Below are 18,757 nucleotides of genomic sequence, written 5' to 3' on the forward strand. Positions count from 1 at the left end.
TTGTTTCTCTGTAAATGCCACTTCCAATACAGGTAAGTATACTTATGGAGTCCTGTTGGTCACAGACCAGCAGGTCAGGCTGGAAGGGAGAGTTTCCACCTCTGTAATAGTCTCTTCAGGACCATTTAGGTATTTGTATTGCTTTTGCATGGCCTGGTGTTCAGTAGCAGGGTGGTCACAGAGGTGGCTCCTGTGAGAAGCTGCTGGAAGCTTCCGCCATGTCCAGCAAAGCCAATGGCTGATGGCTCTGAAGATGGACATGCTGCTGGCCAAAAGTGGGACAATGAGAGAGGTTGCCTCTGTGATGACATAATTAAGAAAAAAAAGTCACACAGTCAGTTTTGCTTCTAGTTAGAAAAGAGGAGTAGGTGAGAACATGTGAGAGAAAGAACGTGGAGACACCAAGGTCAGTGGAGAAGAAGGCAGAGGAGGTGCTGCAGGTGCCAGAGCTGAGATTCCTCTGCAGCCGTGGTGAGACCATGGTGAAACAGCTGTGTCCCTGCAGCCCCCGGGGATACAGGGGGATGCAGAGATCCTCCCACAGCCCCTGGGGATCCAGGGGGATGCAGAGATCCACCCCCAGCCCCTGGGGATCCAGGGGGATGCAGAGATCCTCCCACAGCCCCTGGGGATCCAGGGGGATGCAGAGATCCACCCCCAGCCCCTGGGGATCCAGGGGGATGCAGAGATCCACCCTGTGACTGATTATTTTTATTCATAATATTTTATTTATATATGAGGACGTTAATTTCCTCCACAAGAATCATGGAATCTTAAAACATAAGTTCTATGTCACCTCAGTACTTTATAGTATTTCCACTGGCATTCATGATGAAAAAAATTAAGGATTTTTTCTTACTGCTTCCATCTTAGGGTCTTTTTTATTATAATAAATTGATTGTGGGCCAAGAGAAAAGAGATGGTTGAAGAGGATGAGCACAATTTAGTGACTTAGTATTTTGAGTTGTCCTAGAGGAACTTTCAAGAGTTCATTCTGACAAGAACCTTAGATTTCTGCCTATCTGGAAACATTTGACAAAGATTTCCAGGTAGTAGCTGGTTTTGGTAATTATGGAAAACTATCTCTTAAATCCCTTACTTTAGACAGAAGATACTATGCGTGTCGTCAGTAGAATATTAGCAGTGATATAGTAATGAACTTTAATTTTTCCCTCTACTTAGATGGAATTCAACCCAAAATGCAGGGAAGGACATGGGATCTGTAAGGAGCAGTAAGATGAATATATACTATTAATAGTTCATGACAGATTAAATGTACTAATTCTCAACATAAAGATTTTTTTAAAAGATGGTAGCAAGGCTTGTTTTTTGAAATTTATTTATTGTTCAAACTTTCTAACCAGAAATGAACAAAAATGATGTAGTGCTTAATTATAATCACAGATGCATATATTCATTGTTCACTTCATGAGTTTCCGCAAATTTCTTTTTACATTTTAGTGTAGAGGTTACTGTGAATGTCAGACTGCAATCCAAGCTGTATAAGGTCTCTGAGAGTACAATTTTTGTTGAGATCCATGCAAACTGAGCTTTTTTTAAAGCTATACCTTATCTTGCTTTGTAATCTTTCAGCTAATAATGATCATTTTCCTTCATCAGCAATGAATCCCTTTTTATTAGCTTCACATCTTTCTTCATAATTTGTAACAATTGCTCCACAGAAACAAGAAAGCTTTAAAAGGGTTAAGGATGTTGCTAGTTGGTGACTAAAAACATGCACAGTAAATACTAGCCTTTTGTTTATACCTTTTCCTTATGTGCAAAAAAGCATATGTATGAAGCACTGGAAAATCTGGAGAAATTCAGTGTAAAACTCAGTACTGGCATATCCTTGAATAAAATCTGTAAAAGTATATAATGATAAACTCTGAATTCTCGTGAAGCTCCCTTCCAATTTCTAACTAAACCAAAGAATGCTTATAGGTACTGTGCTGAGCATGTTCATAAGATCCCTTTTTTCAGTCCAGAGTATCACAGACAGCAATTAGGGACTGCAAAAAGAACATCTGTTTACAGTTACCATATCTAAGCATAAATTCTTCATAAACTACCTTCTGTTTGAGTACAAGGGCAGTTTAAACTAAGAGGAAGATTTCACTGCGTTTCAAGGTCAGTTTGAAATCTGCTTGCCTGCCATTTTGCTGCTACACAGCCTGACAAATCACTGTGCACTCGACTCCTTTCCAAGCCATACAGCAATGCATATGCTTTCTCCCTCCAGCATGTTAGCAGAGGTAGGCTGGGAGTTATTTGCTATAAAATGAATTTTAAAACAAATAAAATTTTTCCCACAACTGGATGGGAACTGGAGCAGATATTCTTGGCTTTTATAGATTCATCATTTCTGCAGGCACCTGATATTCTCTAGCCCTGCCTGGGGCACCACTTTCATATCTTGGATATGGAAAGGAATTAAGCTCTTTCAGATCTTGCTTCTGCATGTCAACTAGCCCTCACCAGTTTAACACAGCTTTACAGAGTGTTCCCTGCTATGAAGTCTGGATTCCAAGAGACTGGTACAGCTATAAAGCACCCTATTAAAAAATATATTCTATCTGAAATTTTGTCCTGCTCAAAATTGCCTTGATACTGCTGCTCTAACACTGTCTGATTCTTTTTCTACTGGTTGACCACTCACTAATATAGGTCACTCTGTAGAGTTGCATCTTTAGACTTGAGAAATGCTTTGACCCTAGCCAAACAGAGTGGCATAGAAAAAGTGGGCTGTGAGAGCAGGGACATCTTACAAACTCTTCTACGAGGCTCTTGTATAATTGTACTGTTTGTGTGTGTTTGCATTGTTGGGTTTTTTACAAAAAACTCATTAATTTGCTTATTGGGGAACACTTGGATTCACTCACATGTTAAATAAGTGTTGCAGGGAGAGGGGGAAATGCAAAAAGGAAGGACACAAACATGCATTTCTTTTTCTTTCATCCTGGAAATGTGATTTAAAAACTAAACCTTTACCTTAAGACAAAAGTAACACTGATTTTCACTACCAAAAGAAAGCATTCCAGTATGTGTTGACTGCAAGCATCAATCACAAATTGATGCTTGGAGTCAACACATACTGGAATGTCTAACAACATCCTTGACTAAAATCTACCATTTTCTCTTTCTTTTTTTTTTTTTTTTTTTTTGTGCAGAGTTGTCTTGCTTTGAAAAGGCAGGTGTCCACTAAGGAAGGCAGGAGCCTCCCTTGAAATGGAATATGTAAACCCCCTCCATCCAAATTATTAAAATTTTGAAATTAAGGGTCTCTCAGGCAAAGAATAACAGTTCTTTATGAGGAAAAAAAAAGATACAAAACAACATTGACGGAGCCAGAATACAACCTGACCCCCTGTGGGTTGGGGTGGTGGCACATTCTTTCTCTCACATCCCATCCCAGGGTGGCTCAGCCCTCCTGCAGTGCCAGCTGTGGTTCTGCTGGAGCAGGGATCCTGCACAAGGCTGGAGTTTTCCTCTGAAGCTCCAGTGGTGCTGGAGATGGGCCTGGTCTTCCTCTGGGAATGCACTGGAAAAGAAAGTCATTCTCCTCTGGGAATCTAGTGGGGAAAGGTTGCTCTGAGGTGTTCCAAGTCTCAGACTATATCCAGGTAGGAATGCTTGGCTCCTCTTCCTGGGTGGAGCATCTCCCAATGAGATGATGTAATTGTATCAGTCATGCAGTGAGACTCAATGGCCCATGAACAGAAGATATTTTCTGGAGGGAGGATTGGTTATGGAAGAGATAAAGAAAACTGTCTCACCTGTTTTTAACAGGTGGCACAATTAACAAGAGATAACTGCCCCACATCTAACAGATGGCAATAGAAGACACCCCCAGCCACATCTTGCATTTCCAACCTAAGACAAGAGTATCAGACGAGATATTAAGAATAAAACTTTTAAGTATATATAAATTAGTCTGCCACCATAGGTGCATGTTCTGACATAAATAAGAAATTTAAGGTAACCTGTGATTCCATGAACATACCAATACTTCTTTCCCTCAATTGTGTCCTTAAAACAAGAAAAGAAAATACCTAAACTTTACCTAGACATATGGACTTTTATCTAGTGATAAATACATGAATAATGATTGTAGGTTTTCATTTACAGTGAAATGCTACGTCAAAGTCAAATAAATAGAGAATAGGAACTGGAAAACTAAAGGTAAAAATCAATTATATAGCATGATAATGAAGTTCTAGGAAGTTCTAACAATTAAATTGCCAGAGTTATATGGAAAAGCAAGAACATTTGACACACTGGTAGAAAAAATACAATTCTGGTTTGTTGGTTAGCAATAAGTGAACCATGTAGTATCTTTATTTTTTCATTTGAAATAGCATGATTTGATGAAAAAATTCTTAAAATTATATAAAACTTCTGCTTTCCCTGTGACTGACTATATTTAGTGAAGGCTCTAGGAATAATTGAACATAAATCATCACACAGGCCATATAGGTTTCATCCCCTCAACCATAGTGAAAATCAGGAAATAAGTAAAGATGTGGTTAACTTTCAGAATCTTGCTGATGTATTGTGTTGCCAATAAATCTTGTTGCAGTGAATTATCTTTATTCAGTGGTGTTTCCAAAAAGGGTTACCATATTTTTCAGGCCACATCAGTGTTTGAGAATGATACTGTTTTAATCCCATACCAGAAGAGAATGGCAATGAGAAGAGGATTTCCTGTTCCCAGGCTTTTATTGTCCTCTGATACCCATTAATGGTGAATCAAATGTGTTCTTGTTCATTACCAGTTTAAAACAAATCAGCAGACAATGAGACTTTCCAGGGAAATGCTGGCCTTGTGCAGTGATTAAGATGCCAGCCAGCCTTTGGCAGCTCCTGGCCAGCACTGGGAACACATGGGAGATTTTGTGACTGGGTGTGGAGAAAAAGCTCTGCAGGTGGAAGAAGTGGAAGAGTAAGTGGCAAGCATAATTGCTTCATGTTGAGTCCTTGAAAAAGCTGAAAATTCCTGGGCAGAACATGATCTCCCACAGGACTCAGTAGGTATTGGTAGGTGTTGGTATGATGTGTATCCCTTCCATAGGACTTGCATTTTAATGACTTCCAAATGAGTTGTGTGAAAAAGGCATATATATATATGTGTGTGTGTGTGAGTGTATCTCCAGTATTTATAAAACACATATTTTATAATTCAGATAGTACAGTAATTATATAATAAACACAATATATTATATAAAATATAATATATATTATATATTACCTTGATATTATATATATAATTTATTAGATATATATATAAAATATCATTAAGAGGTTAGACATTTTAATTGGAATAGAAATGGGTCATATTGGTCTTCAGATACATTAGTACAGATGGCATCCATTACTAAAAATATTTTCCCCTTGCCTTACTTCCTGGCAACAGAAATTCTTGGAGGAGTAAACAGCAATATGTAGTAGGGACATTTCTTTTTCTAATTTGATTCAATTCTCATACTCACCAACGAAGGTGCTTGTCATATGTACATGTTCCTTTCCCTCCAGTTCTGCTTCACACCATGAAATACATAGAATATTTTTTTCTCTTAAATTCATATCAAAGCAGCAAGTGCTTTGAGATACATATATATATATATATGTGTGTGTGTGTGTGTGGGTGTGTGTGTGTGTGTATCTCCAGTATTTATAAAATACATATTTTATAATTCAGATAGTACAGTAATTATATAATAAACACAATATATTATATAAAATATAATATATATTATATATTACCTTGATATTATATATATAATTTATTCTATATATATAAAATATAATTAAGAGGTTAGACATTTTAATTGGAATAGAAATGGGTCATATTGGTCTTCAGATATATAACTAATTGTCTTGAGATCTTTCCAGAATGAAGTATAACTGATTTGTTATGGCTGCACATTTTGCATCTTTACATAATAATTAATCTAAGATATTTGAGGCTTTACTTGTTTTTTTTAGAGCTCCTCTTATTCTTCTTTTCATTGAAGATGTAAATACAACACAAACCTCATTTATCAAATTTGTTGATCTCTGGTTTAACATGAACTGTTAACTGATTTGCAGAGCTTGTTTTGAGAGCTATTAAGTTTCACATCTTTCCTCATTCTTGAATAAGTAGTGATTTTTAGGATTATTGCATAGTTTAAATTCTTTTCATTGTAGAAACCGTTGTTTTGGAGACTTTCTATGAATTGTAGCAGAAGCAGTGCTGCATTTTCATTTACTTGTAAATACTCATTGGTTTTTAATACTTTTATTTTATACTCACTATTCCACTTTAGTACTCTTAAAATACTGGACACTCTATTGTTTTTGTGAATAAGAAGATGTAGCAGAAGCAGTGCTGCATTTTCATTTACTTGTAAATACTCATTGGTTTTTAATACTTTTATTTTATACTCACTATTCCACTTTAGTACTCTTTTAAAATACTGGACACTCTATTGATTTTGTGAATGAGAAGATGGGGGTCTGAGTTGAGTTTCATGTCTGAAGCTCATCTAATTCAAAAAAGCACTGTATTTTACAAAGGAGTGAAAACATCTCAGTGGAGTCGTGTTTTCATTTTAGGCTAGTCCTGTCCTTTTTTTATCTAGGCCAGAAAATGGTTTTATCAATGCGTGAGTTTGAATGAATTAAATGATTTTTTTTTCTGTAATTAATTCCATTATGAAGAATCCTTAAGCATTTAACAGGAAAGAGACCAATAAGGTTTTCTACATAAATTACTTTAGAAAGGTGCGTATTTTAAAGGAATAATCTATTTTTTAAGGAAGGTCTTTGAATCCTTTCCCAGAATGGTATTGCAGTTATAGGATTTTTAATTCAATACAAGGAGATACTTTAGGGTGATTATATCTTTGTGACATTTTAATATAACCTCTCAAAAGTGTTTCCATCATAAGATGTTCTATTATAATAAAAGTTGTGAGATTTCCTTTCAGGTGAACCAGTTCTGCAGATTTTAATTTTAAAATGAGGTGAAAAATGTTTGGTTTGTTTTAGTAGAACCATAACAGAGATAGGAAGGGAAGAAATTACTCTTACTTTTTGGGTGTTTAAAATGTGCATGGCCTTGGCTGACTGTGATCTGGAGCTACACTGACTTTGAACCATGCTTGGCTACATGAAAAGCTACCAGCTGCAGGCACAGTCATTTAAGGACTTAAATATAAAAGCTGAATGAAATGTAACCTGGCAATCTCTCACACACTTTAACAGGTGTCCAAACACATAACAAAGATGTCTTTTTAAGTTTTTGTTAGATTATGTGAGATGCAAACATATATTTAAATCAAAATAAATTAATATTTTTATTCCTAAGAGAGGAACTATGACTCCTTTTCTGTCTATGACTATATTTTGGTTTATCAAGCCCAGTCAACTTGTGAAAATAGATTTACTGTTGCTATCACAGCTATTTGTGCCTGGCTGAGCAGCCTTAAAATATTTTTGATCATTGCATATATACTTATAGGTTTAGGATTAGCTGCCCCTTTGGGGTTTTCAGGAGAAAAGAATGTAACCTTTGGGGATTTAAAAAAAAATATGATGCCTGGTGTGCATAACAAGAAAGGGGAGAATGTTGTTTCTGTTTTTCCAGTAACTCAGCTGAATTGTGGAAAGCAAATAATTATTTTATATTATGGCTTTGGGTCATAGGAGAAGCATTGCTTCTGAGAGCAGATGCTGAATGTCAGTGCTGCCTCTCTTATATTCCCATCAGAGACTTGATGCAGAAAATAGTCTTGAGTGGTTGAAAGTGTTTTAAATGTCAGAAAGAAGAAGCTGAATCACACCTACATCCTGCACCATCTGACACATGCCTCAGTCCTGGCCTGTGCTTAGTGAAGGGAAACATGATGCTTGCTATTTAACAATCCATCGTGCCTTTACCCTTTTTTCCCCCCTTACTTCCCTTTAGGACAAAAGACATCATTCAAAATTTCTAGGAAAGTGTTCCATAGCAGAATTCAGCATACATTTAATCCTTATTTTGTTAGCAAAGTCTCTTGCCAGATAAGTGACTGGCTTTCTCCTTGCCAAAGTCTGCTTTGATGCCTAACTTACTATCCCTCTGCTAAACAAAAGTCTGAGCATCCTGTTTTCAGGGAGGATATTTTTAAGTGAGGTACTGCAATGCCATTTCTGAAATCAAAATCAGTTTATAATTATAGCTCTACACTGTAAAAAGACTGATTACAGTAGAATACAGTGTTCATATGCCATGATGAGTATGGAATGACTCCAGCATGCATGACAGCCTGTAGCCATGGGCCTCGACTGAATAATTTTTATTCTAGTGAGTCTGAAAAAAAAAAATCCTCAGAGTTCTTCCTTGTCATCAAGTCTGAGATGTTAAACTGGAGATAACAATGATTTTCTGAAAGTTTTCTATTATTGAAAAGTCAGAAGTAGTAAGGGTTGAATATTCAGCTTGTGCGGAATAGTTGCATCTGCAACATAATTGTGTCAGAACAGCGGGATGTGCATAGCTGTCCTGGATTCTGCCAAGCTGCTCTTTCCTTCTAAAAAAGCTAAAATCCAACAGATAAGAATAGTCTCCAAGTAAGGGCTCACTGTTCCCTGGAATATCCCTGGAAATACTCTGGAATACTTCCAGAGTAAAAGAATTTGAGCCCTAGGAAGTGTCAGTCTTGGAATGAGGAGGGAAGGTTTTGTCACTGAGATTGTCATTGTCACAAAACAGCCTTGTGAAGGAAGCCTGTGCTGACAGCATGCTTGGGAGAGCAGAGCTCCAGCTGAGGTTTGTGCCAGTCACCTGTTTATAGCCATAGTCCTGGACCAATGTCTAATGTTACTCCCTTTCATTTGTTTGTTGCATCATAAAGCTACAGGACTCCAGCAGCACCTTGGGCCTTATTGAGATGGTGAACTCAATATTCCAATGAAAATGGGAAGACGAGGAACCAAGTTAAGCACGTGGACTTAGGCTGAATTTGGGTTATCTGCTTGATACAGGGGATTTTTCTGTTGAAATAAGGATGTCCAGAGAAGGGCAGCAAGACTGGTAAAGGGTGTGGAATACAAGCCCTATGAAGAATGGCTGAGGGAACTGGGGTTGTTTAGCCTGGAGAAAAGGAGGCTCAGAGGAGGCCTTATCACTCCCTATAAAGGTGGCTGTAGTCACATGGGGGTTGGTCTCTTCTCCCAGGCAACAATTGACAGAACGAGAGCACACAGATGCACATGGGGAAGTTTAGGTTAGATATCAGGAAAACATTCTTCACTTGAAGAGTTATTGGGCACTGGAATGCAGGGAGGTCATGGATTAAACATCCCTGGGTATGTTTAAAAAAAACTGGATGTGGCACTTAGTGCCATGGTTTAGTTGATGAGGAGGTGTTAGGTCATGGGTTGGACTTGATGATCTCAAAGGTCTTTTCTAACCTAGTTAATTCTGATTCTGTGATCTCTCTATGAGTACATTATCAGAGTTAGTCCATGGGCCCAAGCAATCAATGTTGTTGTAGAATAATTTTTTATGGAGTTGACCTGTGTCTAGTATGGTGGGAAAAATGACACAATAATATATTACAGCCAGACAGACATGTGCTTTATTGTTAGACAGTGTGATGTGTGGTGAGGGAATGAGAGGGCTGACTAGAATTCTATTGTGGGCTCTCATGCCTGTGAACCGGGGCAGAACACTTCCCTGGACTTCTATGTGCCCTGTCAACATCATGGCATAGGGCTCTACTGCTTGCTACAGGTCACTACCCATCTCCTCTTCATCACTGTGTGTTCAAGAGCGAGGCACCTGGGGAAATTCTTCTATACATTAAACACAAGTAATCTTTCATAAATGCAACATCCTCTAGTTGCTTTGCCACCACTGTGAGTGACCTCTGGGTCAGAGAAAACTCTTTAAATTTTTCAAATTTAGGCTTTTTTTTTTGGATGTTTGTAAGCATCTTTTGTACTTGAGATGCCCAGACATAGCAGACAAAATACTGAGTAAATGCTTTTGAAGATCGAGATAGGAAAAAAGGAAATCCTCTTGTCCTTAAAGATTGGAGCATTCTTATCCAGGAAACCTGAGAAGTGATCAGTATGCTATTTAATTCTGACTAGTAAATTAAAAAGACAAAGCAATCCCATAAAATGATTACAAGGTAAAATAATAAATAAACTGAGGTTAGAAATGTTCAGATTAATTTTTCTGCTGTTTTTTTTTTCTCAGCTTAATTTCTGTTGGTTGTTTGGGGTATTTTGAATGCAAAATACTTTGCACTCATGTTTAAACTGTATTTTTTGAGTTCATTTTTCAAACCAGATGTGCATTAACCTTTACTATAAAAAAATATTTTCTTTCTTTTCAAAACAAGTTTCTTGTTTTGAACAGTGTGGAATTCTGACCTTACACGCTTGCCTTCTATAGCCTGTTCTGTGGGACTGATTTTGGTGGGGTTTTTTTATGTTAATCAGAGATTTGCACCAACATTGCAGCTAATCTAATATTAGTTTATTTCTCATAAGTTTATTGTTTGGAATTAGAAGTATTAGGTTGGATGTTAAACTAATTTTTCACTGAAATGGACTTGCAGTGCATGGGTTGCTGGCTGAGCTAGTGACAGCAAGAGGTCCATGAGTGCCTAAGGCCCTCATTTCAGGTGAGAGTGTTCCTGAAGTACACAATCACCTCATCCAGATGTCATAAGGCTCTAAAACATAAAAGTAATTATAAAATTCCAAGTCAACATCAGCATACTTCTTGCACTGGGGCAAGTCCTCAGTTCTGTTATGCTTTTATCATTAAGAGTTTTGTTTCTTTTGTCCAGAAAAGCTGCAGAGGCTTGGTGTAAGGTAGAGGCCAGGAAAAGATTCATGGAGTCTTCCCACCCGTAACAGCACTCCCTTTTCAATCCTAGTAATTCTTGAGAGTGTAATGTAGCCTATTTGACTCAAAAGTACATCTTTTATTTCTTATTTCAGCTATTTCCAATGCATTTTCCGTCATAGTATTTTAGCATATGAATAGCCCCAGTGACTGCATGTTGAATGCAGGGCTTACAAAAAGACATCTGTCAAGAAAATATGCTTACTGATAATTTAAATATTGTACTCAGATACAAATATGAATCCTCTCGGTATTATGCACTGATTTAGAACAAATGGAATTATATTTCTCTCTTTTCTGTTACTCACTGTATCCTACAGAAAATGCTTAATGCCTTCATGACATGACATTAGTGCTTGCATCCTCTCAAACCCTGGGACTGCAAACAGTCTTGTTCCTGGACTGTCCTTTGCTTCCTTGTCCTGTAATTATTCTGGCAATTTTATCACTATAAGGAGCATGACTAAGTCCTTTATGCAAGTCCCCAGTGTTTTGAAAGAAGGCTCAAGAGCTGTGTACTGAAGGTGACAGCTGTAACACGGGATAAACATACCTACATACATGTATCATTGAACCAGGAATTTGAAAAATTCCAAGTATTTCAGGCTTCTTTGAGCCAAAGATTCATTCTTTTCAGAGTATCTATAATTTCCTAGTTGAATCTACATGGGGGCAGTCAATCAAGTAGGCTACCCTGCTTCACAGCTGAATTACTTCATTTTAATGGAAATCATCTGTGACTACAGAGGCAAGGTGTTTGCTTAGCATTTAGTATTTCAGACTGAATATTTTGGCTTCTACTGTGTTCATCTATTGCTCTCCCCCAGCAAAAGGTAAGAACAGATAAAAGGACTCCTTTCTTCTGGGTGTCTGTGGGAGTTCTCTGGATGGTGCACATTAGCCCTCACTTCTCACACATGCCTGGCTGATGGCATTAGCTATATAGATATGTGAGTCATATTCCACTGTAGCAAATTTTTGCCCCATGCAGATTTTCTGAATGTACAGCAGCATGCCTCTCCCTATTCATCAATTTCTTCTGTAACTGTTCTTGCTATTATTCAACCCTCCACTATTATAACCTTTATTTTTATGTGAGGAGAAAAAAATGGCTTCTCTTGAAACCTTTGGAATAGTCTCTTTCTTATGTAACTGTGCCTGACAGCTGCTGGGTTTCTATCCTCCTTTGCTGGGACATAGTTAATCCGTTTTAAAGGGTGGTGGTGATATGATTTTATTAAGAGTGGTGGAGTTGTGAGTTGGCATATGGTTTTAGAGAGACTGTGGTAAGCCTTGATGTGATTATTTCTTTCAGCAGCTCATTTTTGCCTATCTTTGTGGAATTATTTTTCATACTTCAAGAATATCCCCACAAATCCCACAATTCCTGGAAAAGAAAGGTGAGTCTTACAGTGAATGTGGAGACTTGCTTTTCCAAACATTGCACTAAAACACCTGCTGAAATTATTTTTTCTATGCCTGTGTATGGTGTAGGCATGTCCTACATTTTCCTGTGAATCCAATGTAATAGTTCAGTTGGTTCTGTCAAAAATACTTGAAACAGCTATGTTGGGGTGCTGTCTCATGCTGATAAACTTCAGCTTGATAACATTGCAGGTAACAGAAATAGGTTTTGCATTCAAAAGTCAGAGCAGGTATAACTACAAAGCTCTGTGATATTTTGTTCCATTGCAAGTTGTTTTTTTGAATGATGCTGCTGTTGTATTGAACAATACCAGCTTTCAATCATTGCTGGTCTGTGTATTGTGTGCCTGCAGAATACATTTTCACATGTTGAAGGTCTTCTCTATGCATCTTGTGCTCATGCAGATTTTCAGTCTTTTTCTGGTTTCAGGCAGGTAGTGCTATAAAATAGCCTTATGCTTAAATGTGAAGGCCAAATCCTAGAACTTTCAGCTAAAAGTCTAGCTGTCCAGACTTTCCTAGTTTTTCAGCTAAAATCAGCAAGGCAAAACCTATAGCCCTCATTCAGTGAAAGATTGCTTATTTGAGTCTGGATCCAGCTCTGTGTTAGTTATTTTCATTCAGTGGATGTATATACCCTCCTTTCTTCCTCCCAAAGGAAATCTGACAGCTTGTCTGTTCCAGAGGCTGTGAAATATTGGCAGGTTTCAAAACTAAATGTGTTAGCCTTTCTGACAAAGTCACTCAAAGGGCAGATTTATTTCTATAGCATTCTCTGAGACCAGCCAGCTCTGTGCCACAAAAACTGCCTTCATGAAATAAAAGCTGCAATGAGACATTTCCCAAAGCGTTACCTGTGAATGTGCATTAATGCTGGAGACTGCAGAGCCTGCACCTTGGGCTTATTCTGCCACTTCCAGAAAAGTAGAGGAAATGTCTGTGAGGCTGCAAGACTTTTCTTTCTGCAATGAATCCCAAGCTGGTGGTCATCCATGGTGTGATCCTTGGGGTTGCCCTGTGTAGGACCAGGCCTTGGACTTTGATCATCTTTGTGGGTCCTTTCCAACAGAAGACATTCTGTGATTCTCTGGAAAGAGATAAGGAGTTGTGGTGGGAAGGACCCTTGTACCTGACTCTGAGCTGGTTCTGGAAGAACATATGCATCCAGTTTTAAAATTTTTATGGAGGATTTGGACCTGGTGATCAAAAAGGCAGGAATTTTATTACATTACATGTCTGACGTCACTCAGATGCCAGTATGTAACACAATCATAGAATTGTGTAGGTTGGAAGGGACCTTTAAAGCTGATCTAGTTTCATGCTTCTGCTGTGGCCACGGACACCTTCCACTAGATCAAGTTGCTCACTGATAATGTCTTTTACATGTGAACTGTTAGTCCAGGCTTATGGTGATGTGGGGAGGACACAGAACTTTTACATTGTGGGTCTTGGCCTTAGCTGTGGGACCTAGACAGCTCAGACATTTTAAACTGAGATTAAATCAGTTGCAAGCTGAAGATTTGCAAGTGCTAATATCTGCTGCCATATCTTTGGCCAGCTGCTACTACTTCATCTATAAGCATATTAACTGTTCATATTACCGCTGTTTTGCTAATTTTGTTAACAGACTACACACCCTCCACCTTCTAGTGCTGCAGTAGTGGTAGGTTTTGGCATGACATAATTTAATCATGCAGCCCCTGGCTGATCCATTGCATTTTCAAAGCTGGCAAAATAGCATCATTTTGGAGATTCCCTACCTCAGCCATAATATTACTCTGTTCACTTGCACTGTCCTAGCTGCCTTTAAAGGACCAGGTCTGGTGTTTCCATTAGGAGGGGAAATTCTGCCAGAAAATATTGTAACTGAATTCTGCTGCTGAATGAACAGTTCATTAAACTTTGAAATTATTTAAAGGATTCAAGAGCCTGGGGCACTCAGAATAGTTGAGGTAGCAAATGGCCTCCATCTCTACGGAATACTTGCTATTGTTTAGATGGAGTACTGCTTGCAACTTTGCAAGATGAGGGGTTTAGCTTTTAAGTCATCCTTTGGTGATGATTTTTTTTATATACTATTGCTTCTATTAAACAAATGGGTAAATTTATTTAAGTATACTTTTTGAGGACCAGTTGTACCATACCTCAATATATTAATGTACTTTCATGCAGCAGAGTCTAGAAGCAATAAAATACCACAAAGATGTATTTCTGGTCTGCCTGGAAGCAGGAAGGGGAAATCTTTCAAGAGATTGTTTTTCTGAGACTAATAGCCAAATGCTACAGATTTGCAGAGTTCACTTTAAATAAAAACTGATCTGATTGAGGGCCTGTTCTTTTTGACATTTTGGTATTTTTCAAGGCACAACTTGATTTTAGAGTTCCATCTGTGTTTGTATTTATAGTCATTGGAATTGTGAAGGAAGCATGTAGTACTTTGGGAGCATTTTACAGTAAAAATACATTTATAATGATGTAGTATGTGGACATAGATAATAAGGAATATAAAAAGTAAGGGTCCTGGAAGTAATACAACTAAGACTATTGTGATAGACCCTGAAGAAATTCACTCACATTGAGATCAAATTCAGTGAGTCATGTATATCTGTGTCTAGACTGATGCTGTGTTTTATGCTCTCTGTCATGGCATGTTTTTTGCTTCAGAGAAAAACTTTGAGCGTGCCTAAGGAATCCTGCTAAATATTTGACTAATGTAAATATGGCATAAGCCTGCAACAAGATCAAGAACAACAGCAAGGGGTGTCATGAACAAGTCTTGCCAGTGTTAACTACTGTGATTGCAAAGTATCAAAACTGGATTTAGAGAATTCCATTATACATAAGATGCTTACAAAGATTGTCAGAGAACAGCATTTTTCACTACAGAAAGGGGAAAAAGGTGATATGCATTTTAATAATGAATGGGAGTGTGTTATGAAAGAAGTATTTCTTTGTCTGTTAACATCAGGGAAAAAATAAAAATGTTTTCCTAATGAATTTTGAAGGAGGGCAAACTTGACACTGTGGTTCATTATCCCATTTTCCAAACAGTTGAACCTCACTGGTGAGTAGGTATTTGTTACATCTTTCATCTTTTACTTCTGGAGAAAGCTTGATGGGGTTTTATGCACTGAGACAAGAATCACTACAAATTCATATTCAGCAGATGATGAAATGATCTTGTTTCTTATACAGGAGGTTAGCTTTGGTAAAAGCTAATTAGCTTTTTGTTGAAAAAAAAATATTTATGAATGTTCTAGCTTTACAGGTCAAGTTCTTTAAATCACAGAGCAGAGTTTGTGTGCATCAGAAAGCTAGAAGCCTTCTTAAACCAAACTCTTCTAAATACTACTATCATTAATCCATAGTATTAGTACATATCATTATCATTGTTTTTAATGAAGGGGTGGGACCACAGTCAGGCTAAGAACGACTTATTACTCAGATAAACATCAGTCTTAGAGGCTGTGAGATTTATGAGAGCAGGCAGTCGGCCATAGCTCAAAGTAGTCACAAGTTCTTTGTTACAAGACAATATAGAACATTCTAATCTAATAGACAGTTGCCACCAAGTTTATTTTGCTTTTCTAACCTATCACCTTTACTTAATTCTGTTGCACTCCAGATACTTTTATCTAATGGGCTACTATCGCACATATGCACATATGCTTTTATCATAACATCTAAATTCTTAGCCTACTCTGTACAATTGCACCCCTACATTATAAACCCTTCAGTATCTTATCAATACAGTTTTCTACTTATTTAAGGTATATTCTTACTTAGAATTATAGAAACATAAGTTATAATTTTTCTGCTTAATGTCTGTGTATTTTATTTTTACATTAATCTAAGCTTCTTCTAAGGCTGCAGTGTCTGGAAGTTTCTATCTTTCCACTTCCCACAAGTACAGAATTGGTAACATGCTTATTTGAGCTTCTGATTGCAAGATATAAGTAAAAACTTACCATCAACATATGTCAAAACAATCAGTTTCTCTGGTGAGTGTGCAGAAGCATTTAATCTCTAAATTCATAATGGCGTTTCACTTTTCCGTCTTGCAATGAGGAAAATATTCCCACCTTGGAAGTAACAATTGTTTTATTCAATGTTTGTTTATAAATGAGCACTGTCCATATGTTTTCTTTCTATATGTATTTTGGTTTTTAGTACATTCTTAGTGCTTCTGAAAGTCTTAGTTGTTTAGTAGGGGGTAGGATAATGTATGGCAGTGATACAGGGTGTGCAGCTGACTGAGAGAAATTCAGGGCTTTTAATGACCATGTTTAAGGATCCTCCTCTATCTTCTATTTGCACTAAGAGCACAGTGCAAATGAGCAAAGCCAGTTCAGCAAACTTATGTTCAAGCACAGTGTAGGTCCTTATTTTTTGACCAAAATCCCTGCTAAGCAGAGGAAACAGTATACTGGTGTGGTGTTCTCTGTAGCCCAGTGCAAATCTATGGTGTCTTTGTGCCTATGAATTGTGAACTGAAATATCACTATTATGAAGCAATACTCTTCATCTCCATCAAAGAGACATGGCAAACAGAAATCATAGAAACTATCTGCTGACTTCTTGCTTTCTTTAGGGGAAGCTTTCCTGCTCATCACAATTCTATATTTATCATGGTTTTTACTATTTTTATCATGTACTTTGTGAGTGTCTAGCTCCAATATGTGGTCATTACAGTGATAATACTTTAAGTCCTGTCTGAAAATAACATCACTGTGGAGTAGCTGGACAAATGCAAACATACAAAGGTCTACAATGTTACTCTTATTTTTCCCTCATCTTTGTGTGAGACATAAATGTGAAGGAAGGGAAATGTAAGTGTAATTTATTTTGATTGCGTGGGAAGATGACTATGGGCAAAAAGATAATGGTATGGAAGTTACAAGGAAAAATGCAGTTGCTATTCCCTGGATGGAACATGGTCAACATATACAACCTCCCCCACACAATAAAATCTAAGGGAGCCTAAAGGGACAGTAGAACAGAGGGAGAACACCAAAGCCACGCTCTGTCTAAACCACTGCAGAGGAGGGAACTAGTTGGTGCTTTCTGGCTAATGAGCTGCACAGAAAATGAAAACCAAAGGAGATAAGGAAGATGTCCTGCTGTTAAACCAGCTACCATGGCAAAATGAGTCTCCTTGGACTGATGCATATTCCCATCCCAAAGTAATCTCTGGTACTATTCTGATACACCTGCCCCAGGTACAACCATCCCTCACTGTGTAAGATGTATGACTAAGTTACTCAAGTTCCACCTAATGGAAAAAAAAATGTTTAAAAGTGAGTTAAGAATGGGGACAAATTAGAAGAAAGACTCCATCGTAACTTCTGGGATCAGTCCACGGAGACACCTATTGAGTGAGAACAATATAGTGTGTGTGCTGAATGGCTGTCTTGGGTTAACTTTTATTGAGGCTTAGAGCTTGTTAGTGTATTCTTTTTAATTAGTATATTGCTTTGAATACATTTTTGCCGCCAAATACTACCACAAGCAATTCCTGAACTCATTACAATTTAATTGAGGAGTGTTATTCTGTAAACTGTTAATGTGAGTCCTCACACATTGCATGCTGGTAACTGCTGGCAGTGGGTGAAGGTGTGGAGGAGACCCAGGAGGGGGTTCTGTGTTTGCTATGTGACCCTGCACAAGTCAGCTGAACTGCCAGTCCAATCTACTGAACTTCTTGTGGAAGGAACCCCACAATGGGATACTGACAGACCAGTCAAGTACAAGAGTCTTGGCTTTCTGAGGTGCTGACAGACCAATTAAACACTGAGAGCCTGAGGAAGTCTTCCCTCTTCATGTGACAGAACGACATAAGTTCTATTTCAGAATTAGTTGAATGACTAAAATAAAGTTTTATGAAACAATTTTCCTAGATCAGCTAGCAAGTGAATGAACAAAGTGAATAGCAATAAATAAGCTGGTTCATTATTGAAAGGTCATCATAAAGTGTCTCAAGGCAGATAATTATTTAAACACAATAGAAAACTACATTGAAGTCTCAATAAAGAGAGAAAGTATTTGAAAATAAGTTATGTAAGCTGTCTTGGGCAGCAAAAATTGCTTACAGTGGCCATGACACCTTTAAAATCGAAGTATCTTAAACAGCGTTGCTTCTTCTCCCTGTTGCAAAGCATTTGTAGTTGTAAAGATCTTTAAGGAGGTAGGAAAAAAATCCTCTGTAATTAGGTTTCATGAAGTAAAATTGTTGTTTTGATACACAGATAAAAACTTCTGACAGTCCAAGGGAAAATCAGTATTCATCACCATATAGAGTAAGGAAGCATATTTTCATGCTGGATTTCTTATTATAGGAGACATTTTTATTTGCAGCAATCATGTGGGAAAGGAAGCAAGTCCCAAATGGAAGCACAGAACTTGAAGCAGAGGCAGACTGACTCTGCTGGGGAACAATTTTCAAAT

The sequence above is a fragment of the Passer montanus genome, unplaced genomic scaffold (genome assembly GCF_014805655.1).
Source record: "Passer montanus isolate IOZ18808 unplaced genomic scaffold, ASM1480565v1 scaffold54, whole genome shotgun sequence".
Taxonomy (NCBI): domain Eukaryota; kingdom Metazoa; phylum Chordata; class Aves; order Passeriformes; family Passeridae; genus Passer; species Passer montanus.